This window comes from Cupressus sempervirens, chromosome 6 (assembly GCF_028749045.1).
Source record: "Cupressus sempervirens isolate cs-2001-9-10 chromosome 6, ASM2874904v1, whole genome shotgun sequence".
In the NCBI taxonomy this organism is placed as follows: domain Eukaryota; kingdom Viridiplantae; phylum Streptophyta; class Pinopsida; order Cupressales; family Cupressaceae; genus Cupressus; species Cupressus sempervirens.
Genome location: NC_143123.1, coordinates 594,844,991 through 594,855,219, shown reverse-complemented (window position 1 = coordinate 594,855,219; position 10,229 = coordinate 594,844,991). Strand labels below are relative to the sequence as shown.

The 10,229-nt window shown below is 32.2% G+C and overlaps 1 pseudogene; it reads left to right on the top strand.

The window, feature by feature from the left end:
* The first annotated feature begins 451 nt into the window (after positions 1–451).
* LOC149553648 (BTB/POZ domain-containing protein At5g48130-like) lies at positions 452–3,799 on the top strand (annotated as a pseudogene).
* The last annotated feature ends 6,430 nt before the right edge of the window (positions 3,800–10,229 follow it).

Genomic DNA, 10,229 nt, shown 5'->3' with positions numbered 1-10,229 from the left:
GAGACTAAAAAACTTAACAAGTAGAAGCTAGTGTGTAAATATAGGTTTGGCAAATAGAAAACATTGAACTTATAATTGGATCAACATGACTATGTACACAAGTACAAACCTCACCTATCCTATAGTTTAACAAATCTCCAAAAAATGAAGAGACAAGTAAATTGATTCACGGATCTAACACATCCACCTAAAAGAATTTTTTGTTGGAAAGGCTATTCACAATCCAAAAAATCATATCCAAATCTTAATTGTGGATAGACAAGAATGTTTGCAAGCAGTTGCCTATTTTGATCCCTAGATTCTTGGCTCAAAATGCACAATAATAGACATGTGGAACATGGATAGGAAAAATAATATAGGTCACAACTAGAAAAGATTTTAGAGATAGTAAAGTTGATACTAAAGTCAACCAAACAACAAATAACATGAAATCATAATGGAAGAGTGAACAATGGGTAATGCACGGTATGCAAAAAGGGAGAGTGGAAAACTTGGAAGACAATGACCAGAAAGGAAATTCAAGACTAGTTAATAGTAAAATAAAATTTCTTATAATAGTCATGAGTGAAACTACAAGACTAACTAGAAAATTTTTTTTGTAATTGACTATTACTTCCATTTCTATTTCATAAAGGTAAATTTTTATAGCTCTTGCATTTTCTAATTTGGTATGGTTTTCATAGGTCTGAAGCTACAAGGTTCTCAACCAACATAGTAGTTTACATTAAGGATTCCACTTTCCATCTTCATAAGGTACACAAATTGATCTTGGCCACCTTATATTTTTCATATTCTATATTAGTTATGAATACATTTCAACTTTTGTATGTGTCTACATACAATTACCTTTGGTGTCCATGAGCAGATACTTGAATTAGAAGCTGAAGGAAGCCAATGAAATACATTTGAATTATTGTCTAGGTGGGGTAGAGACTTTTGAGCTCATAGTAGCCCATTGCTATGGTTGTATGAAACACATGGAACCATCCACCATCTCAGCAATCAGGTGTGCATCAAACTTTTTTGAAATGATGGAGGACTACTCTAGAGGAAATCTTTGCAAATGAAGTGACTAATATTTCAAAGACACAATATTGAAGAATTGGGACCATGCCATTGAATCCCTCCAATGTTGTGAGGATCTTAATCCCATAGCCCAAGGGCTCAAGATAGTCAACACTTGTATTGAAGCAATATCACTCTTAACCTGCTCTACAATTAAAAAACAAGCTCATGTATTATTTCCATATGCACCCTGGAGATCACATTTGGGGGCACCCACATGGAGAATCTAATCAATGACCTAATAACCCTTCCTTTGGACTATTTTAGGTAGATAATAGAGTCAATCAGAAGGAAAGGCATTACTGAGAAATTTATTTGTAGAGCACTATTTCTGTACATCGACAGGTGGGTGCTTTTGTTGTTTCAAGGAAGCTATATGGGCTCTTGTTGTTCAAGGAAGCTATATGTGAAATAAGTCCTTTGCAAATTAAATTTCCACATTGCTTCTTTGAAATGAGAGAAAATTTGTTAAAAATAATTCAATGGAGATCTATAACTCTAACAAAGACACTTAAAATGAAATTTGAATAGAGCTTTATAGTCCTTTGATGATTTTAGTTGACTTACATCTAGATTCATTTTCCTAGATTCTAATCAATCCTTTATCATTCCAAATGTATATTTGATAGGTGGAATTTCAAGGTTTACCTTCCTATTTAGGCTCCTTTGTTTTTCCCTTGCATGGCGTGCACACAAAGAGTGCACCTTTAAGCCTAAAAATAGAATTTCAAGCTAGTTAGATTAGGCTATGGTAGTAGATTTATTATTGCCATTGAAGAATGATGATGATGTAATTGACAATTTGGGTATTTTGGAGGTAGAGAGCATGGAACATATAGTTTCTATGTTCATGTCTCAACAAAGTTATGTGGGGGAAGAGTCTAATTACACCCTTTTTAGTGAAGGGAATGCCAGTTCTCATAGCTCCACTAGCAACAATCCATTTGTATGTAATGTGGCAAAAGTGTGGGACCTATTCCAATGTTTCACCTAACATTTTCCTAGATTTGGTTGAAACTGTGCCATCCTCTTGCAGGCCTATCCATGATCAGCTCTATAAAGCTATTGACTTATACCTCAAGGTAAGGTTTACTACACTTTCTTTAATTTGATATTTTAGTTTTACCTAATGTTCTTTGATGAAGCTAGATAATGATTAGCCATTATAGCTAGTCATGGTCTCTATGTAATTCTTGACTATAATTAACATCAAATGATGTTTTTTGAATGCTAGTGCACTAGCGACCGAAGAATTCCTAGTATTGTAACATCCTGCTAGGGAACACAGTTGCAATTGTTCCATCCTTTCTTACCATATGGAGATTTATTGCTATTTTTAGTGGATGTAATCTTGTATTTTTACATTGGGTTCCCTAGCAGGGCATTTCAAGTATACTCTTAACATAGAAATATAGATATATATGGTAATCTCATTTAAAACTATATTTTGGCCATTGTCCATTATCCTTGCTACATATTGATGTTCCATGCTCCATAGTTTGATTTCTACCTATACTAGGGAGCTTCTAGATCATAGCCTCCAACATATTTTCTAACATAAGGAAAATTTGTTATCTTGAAATCTAATTTCTAGTACCCTGTGAATGATATATCAATTCACCATACTCTCTATTTGTATTTTCATGACTTTTACTCTGTTTCACCTATTCATTGATTTTACTCCTAGCTCTATAGTAGATGGATTTCTTCTATGGGAAGATATTATAGAAGGTGTCACTTGTATTAAATGTCTTGATTTTGAAAAGTAATCAAACCCATAGAGAAGGAAATCCATAACTGGAGTATTGTCTTTTTTTAGAGAAGATGATAGACTGTTAGACAATGTCACTATTCATGTAAACTAGTCACATTAAATATAAGAATATCCAAGGAAATTTATAAATTATGATCATCTAATAAACATGAAGGTTAAAAATAAAACTGTTGCAGTGTATATCATCCAATTTAGTACTTGAAAAAGTAGATTGTAACTATTAGGACATTCATCATTGATGGCACTACCCAAATGTTTGATAATCATATGAAAAGCCTCTTTGCAAATGCATTGTAGTGAAAGGGAAAATCATAAAATATTTTTTGGCTAAAGCAATAGAATAATGTGCTTGATTACAAAGACAATTGAACTTGATGAATGCCTACTAATTTACCATAATGCTATTTCAAGTACAATCATTGAGATTCATATGTTGTTTCAAGAAATTATGAATAGATAGGAGTCATCTACATTTAGGTCAACAAAGAAGAGTTTTTTACATGCCTACATATTTTAAGATTTTACTTATATTTATATGAATTATTTGCATGTAGTTCTTGAAAGAAGGTTCTATGTGTATGAACTAGTGGTTTCAATACATTTCCTTTGATGATGGAAACTATATGTTGCATGTAGTCCTTGCATTACTTGGCTTGGATATCCTCTATGGAGCAACCTACTAGAAACTATAGGATTTATTAAAAAACTAAAGTAATAGAAACAAAATCTAATGCATATATGTTCCTTCCTTGTAATATCTAAGTTGATATATTACATATATATATACCACTGAAGAGCATGCTCTTCTTAATCTATCCATAGAGGAAAAATCTGAGTAATATATCTAGGTTTGATTCCTTTGTGCAAATGCATTCGTAGATATCAGAGACTAAGAGGAAAAACATATGCAAAATGCTTAACTGCTAAAGGCTATCAAAAGAATTTTTCTTTAAGCCATAAGTAAATGAGTGGTTGCGACCTATTCCTAAAATACATGTAACCTCATAAAATTCCATACAACTAAGTAACATCATAAAATTCCACATAGCTTGGTAACATCATAAATCTTACAAGGCCTTATTATAGAATGTGAGCTTCCTTCTCAAAGTTATTATAATGAGATTAAACAATATTTATACTCATAAACTCAAAAATTTAGAAACTGATATTTCAAATATAATATAATTATGTTGTGGGATGTGTGTGCACCTATGCAGTAATTTGATATTATTGACAATCAAGAAAATGACAACAAATAACACTAGCATAAAAATAACTCTCCTACTACTCACACCTTTTTACTAGCTTCCTCCTAGCATCCTTGTCTTCTATCCTAGAAATTCCTTGGCTTCCCCCTTGCAATCACCATTTAAACATGTTGAAATCATTCAGATAAATATTAAAAAGAGTAGAAATTATTTAAATTTCAAATTTTACAAGGAAACTCACATTTATTATAGTTTTCTAGTTAATATGAGCTAGAACAAGAAAGTACACTTTTAGAGGTAATAATGATGAATTCAATCTAAAATACAGAAAAAAATAATTTCCAAAATTTGTAAAAAAATAATTTATTTATTTTCAAAAAGCTACAAACATATAGATTATATTGATACAAAATGATGTAGAGTTGACAGGTAGACATTAGAAATGAAAAAATTCCAAGCCCTAGAGAGAAAGGTTGTGTCAAATTCTTGTCATGACTAAATGAGGAAAGGTATACTTCAAGGTGACATTGACATAGGATCGTTAATCCATTGGAAATTCCTTAGGCACTTTGAAGAAAAAATCCAACTTAATGACCTACTAATATGTAAGCTTTATGAAGAGCTAACTTGATATGGTTCCCAATGAGAGGTGCATAGGCTGTGGTCAGGAGTTATACTAGTTTTTAAATGTCATAGACAACTAGTTGAGAGAATAAACCAAAGCTGATAATATTCATGAGTAGGTGCAAAATTCAAGCCCGATAAAAAATCACCTTGGGAAAATGAGGGCTTTAAGCCCTAGACAAGGATGACAACTAAACATACCAATTTAATGTCATCAAGAGAAATCACATCTAAATCTATTAAAAATGAAAAATGAATGAGCAGTGTGGAAGCTTACATATATGACCATGGAGCTTTAGAACCTTGAAAAAATTTGGCCCAAAATGGCATAGCAAGAGCCAAGTACAAAGTAGTTTCTCTATTAGAGTAAATGAACAAGCTAGAGAAGCTAATCAAGTTTTCTAGGGTGCATCAAATTGAGATACCTAGGAGAAATCAGTAGTGACCACCTCTTCCAATGCTAGGGTAGTGTTAGAAAAAATTCAAGGGATTAAATTAGGAATTTATCTTCCAGAAGAGGACGATGAAGAATGATGTGATCAAATGTTTGACAAGAACTTGTAATTATATGATAAGAAATTTTTTGCTAGGGCAATGCGATATCTTTTATGTGAATCTTGCATTAAATTAATAACAACAATGTCAAAAATGTGATAAGTTTTATTGAATAAAGTGTTGATACTATGTTAGAAAAATTATGAGTCCATCATAAAGCTACAAATTTCAAGGGATTAAATTAGGAATCTATCAACCACAAGAGGACAATGAAGAATAGTGAGATCAAATGTTTGAAAAGAACTTGTAATTAAATGATAAGAAATTTTTTGCTAGGGTAGTTTAATTATGTTTGACAAGAACTTTTAATTATATGATAGTATTAAACTTGACGTTTGACAAGAACTTGTAATTATATGATAAGAATTGATATTCCAAACAAATGTCCACTTCCTCATCAACTAATTATATTCTTGTGGACTAGTTTCAAAGAACATCAATTCAAATCTTGATTTTTGAGTTACTAAAGATATCCCTTGCTCATCAAGAAATCCAGCTAGAATAGTCACTTTTCATAGCTAATGTGCCCAAAGATATTGACACTAAGTGATTCTAGACTATGGTGAATCATATAACTATACCTTACTACCTATCCTTCTCTAAGGAGGATAAAAATTCATCAACCATCCCCATAATTTTCTCCTTCACATTGAAGTACTCATCCACAAACACCATTTCAAGTGAATTTTAATAGATGGAGGTGCAATTTTAAACATGTGTACATATAACTTGATGCAAAAACTTAGTTTTTTTGGGCATGTGATTGATCCAAGATTTTATATCACAATCAAGGAATATAATAAAGAGGAGTGATCTTCCAAAGGTTTCATAATACAATAACCTATTAGAGTGGGACCCATCAAGAGGAACATGGTATATCACTTTGACTTGCATCTAGAATATAATATCTTGCTAGGTAGACCATGGGTTTATGAGATGTAGGTAGTTCCATCAACATATCATCAATACATAAAGTTTCCTTACAATTTAGTTGAGTTTACTATTCATGGTGATACCACACATTCTTACAATAATCTTTAATAGACAACTGACACATTGGTACCAAACAATAGAGAATCTAAAAACTCCAAGGATACATTAAAAAGTATGATTATAAACTTAAGCTACTAAGAACATGCATCAATAAGTATAGACTAAACTTTTTAATGTCTCTCCCCATATCACCTAAGTCATATGGAAAGAAATATGAGGCTATGAAATATACTTCATTAATAATGACCATCCATTCATTCATATAATCATTTGTTCCTCTTACTAAAGAGAATTAAGAGAAAGCCATTTGTGCTTGGATCTATAGGGGAGAAGATGAAGGAAAAAAGATAAGAAAACTAAGATCACCTCTGAGAAGTATGGAAAAGGATTTAAATTCTTTTAAAAGATGGGATATTTTTTACATAGACACATCAGTGATCATAAAGAATGCATTATGGAACCTCTATGTGCTTCTAAAGGACAAAAAACAAAATACAAAACTAGCATTGGTCTCACTGCAACCATATTTAAAATTGTACATATTGTAGCTACAAAATTCATTTCTTGTCCATAACTATCTAATAAAGAAGCCTATATTTGGTACACAACTTAATGTAGTTTTTCCTTATAAATAGAATTTTGAGGACTTAATGTAGTTTTTCCTTATATATGAAATTTTGAGCATGTCTACATCAATGCTCATAGTTGAGTATATTCTTCTTTGAGTGTGATTTTCTATTCATGCATCACATCAGAATATCATTGATGAGGGGCAATGATATCACTTCCTTTGTAAGACAATCAATTTCTCCTTCAAATCCAATGGGAAAGTGATGTATCTTGTAGCATTTGAACATGAATAAATTTTTCACTTCCTCAGTTGTGGTAGGTATTTATTTCAATTTTTCATGAATAATACAAAGAGAGGAGATACAATAATGATACATTTATGAGTGAAATCACAAATTGAATGTAGGATATTTCTTAAAATTCCAAAGAAATTTAGTGTCAAAATGATGTCAAATCTACAAATAATTCTATGTGAAAGAAAATACATTCAAACTCTAGTTGAATGTTCATTTTTGTAATCAAGAAGGCAGTTTTATTGAATAAAGTGTTGATAATATGTTTAAAAAATTATGAGTCCATCATAAAGCTACAAATTTCAAAGGATTAAATTAGGGATCTATCAACCACAAGAGGAAAATGAAGAACACTAAGATCAAATGTTTGACAAGAACTTGTAATTATATGATAAGAAATTTTTTGCTAGGGTAGTGTAGGATATCTTTTATGTGAATCTTGTATTAAATTAACAACAACAATGGTAGAATAATGTGATAAGTACAAAAGAAGCCATAAGTCAAGGAAACCATAAACCCTAGAGACATAGAGAGGTAGTCAGATTGCAAACCATAATACTAAAATACCTAGAGAATGTGTATAGGATGCTAAGGATTCCCTTAATCTTCTAGGTTGCTCACTCTATAGTCTCCTTAGCTACTCAACCCATGACCTTTGTAATCTATCAAGCAACTACCAAAATAAAAAAATGGTAACAATTTAAGGGGAGCTTAACATGTGAAGAAGCTAATTGTTAATGCCATTTGTGCTAATGAGAACCTAGACACCCTCTACAAAATAGCTGGTGGTTTTGATCATCCCATTGGAATAGAAGGCTCAAGATGTCAATTTGCAGAAAAAGTCTAAAATAATCCCAAGAGTGAGGCCTCTTCCTGGACTCTCGCCTCTTCTCTTACCTTGATATTGTTAAAGTGTTTAATTGATCATGCTTCGAGTAATAGTCAATCGCATTCACTAGTTCTTGTTCTTGTACAGCTCCCACATGTGCTCCATGTTAAACATAACAATGAAATAGGCTGAAACCCTTTTTCATTTTAACATGTTAAGCTTGTGTTGGTCTAAATTTCAACCAACATTTAGTGTTAGTCAAAATTTTGACCAACACGGGCATGGATTTAAAAAAAAAAAAAAAATTCCTTCCATATTCCAACCAATCTAAAACATTTTCATAGATGGTCAAAAATTTTGGTCTAAAAATGGGGTCAAATGTACTAGTGTCTGAACTTGATATGATAGTGAGAAATTTGCATTGATATTATATTAACTATGGTGGGTCCCCATGTTCTTTCCTTTAGTCACCATGTCACATTGAATTAAAGGTGTGCAACTCTCAATAGTGACTTGCCAACAATTGTTGATTCAACTTTAATCCAATGATCATAATCTTTCATCTGCCCTTTCCTTTTGAGTGTGGGTCCATGTCATGTATGACTTTGAAATAACCTAACAAGCTGGAAAATAATTCAATATTTAAATTCCTTTTGTGACATTATAGGTCTAGGCTCTACTGTGTTTCATATTTTTGGGTTAGGCAATATGTCTCTACCAACAAAAAATAAGGACTTTCTGATCACAACATAGCAACCTCCTGTGTTCCTAAAAAGTTCTAGTGTATACACATTTTTTTGAAGGATGCCAACCTATCAAGGCAATTTTGTGGCTTATTTCTAATGAAGGGATTTTTGGGACCCACCTTTTAAATTGCTACCACATTCCCATTTTTTGGCAAGGGGCTATCTCACTACTAACAGGATTCCTTATTTTCCTAATCATGACATAGCGACCTCCTTAATACTATTAAAAATCTTGTGTCAAGAAGATCTCCATGTTTGCATCATGATTACTATAATCAATGCCTCTAACAATGTATTTAAAGCGCACAACCTCATTATCAACCGAGAATTGTATGATGCCCATCTTTTTCAAAATCCCCTACCCTTTGTATTTTCTAGTTAAGTGCCATGTCGCTATCGGAAATGTGTTTTCCTTTTTTGGTTGTCACAAAGTGACCCACTAGAAAATACAAAACCTCAATGACATCGATTGTGCCCTTTTCTAGCTAGTCCCTTCTCTAGTGCTAATAGTTTTAACACTAGCCATCTTGCCTCAAAGTTTGGAGTAATTAAAATATCTAGCATCAACTCTCCACTTTATGACACCATCCTTCCATTTCATGGTACTCACTATAACACATAGGTTAAAATCCTCACACTTCCTTTAAGCAACATAATGACCACCATAGATCTTGTAAATATCTGACGGTGTAAAAACTTTGGGAACAAGAAACCTGAAAGTGGGATTTTAAATAGATCCAAAAGGAATATTCCAAATTCAAAAAGCTTCCTACCCGATAATATTTAAAAAGGACAAGGCCTAGCATGCTTCATTTGGACAAGAAGCTTGATTTTAAAACAGTTTCTCATAGGGTCTTAAAATTGCAAAGAAAAAAAAACAAAACCCTAGTAGGCAAGACATGGAAATTATTTTGATTTTTATATCTAAATTTATCAAAATTTAATTTTGTAAAAATTAGACCAACAATTGCTCTATTTGGGGATGATAGCCTACCTTTGTCTATGCAAGAATTTAGAATCTTTGGTTGAGCAGACTACATAATTTAAAAGAAATGACAACTTCTAAGAGAGCAACCACACTAGAAGAGAGCTATGCATGAGAACTATACATAGACCAAAAAAATATACAAATGTATAGAAAACCTAAAACTATTGTTCATGGATAAAACAAGTATTTTAGTAGAAATACCTCTTTAAGAACTATCCATGAACTGGCGGTTCAAGAATGTTACCTAACAAATCCTTCAACAAATAAAAATCCTCTCCTCATAAAACTTTAATTAGATAGGGACCCAACCATATAGGGTCAAATTTTCCATGTTTTCCCTTGTCTTCAATTTGTGCATTCCACATGAGTACCAAATCTTTAGGTTCAAACTTTTTACTAATTGTTCTTATATCATATAGTGTCTTGACCTGTAGTTGCAACTTTTGGTTTCAAAGAGATGCTTCTCTCCTGGTTTCCACTAATCCTACAAGCTCATTCAACCTTTCTTGCATATCATTAATAATATCTTCATCATACAACTGGATATAATTATAGAGTGCTACCAAGTTATTCTAAGGCATCCT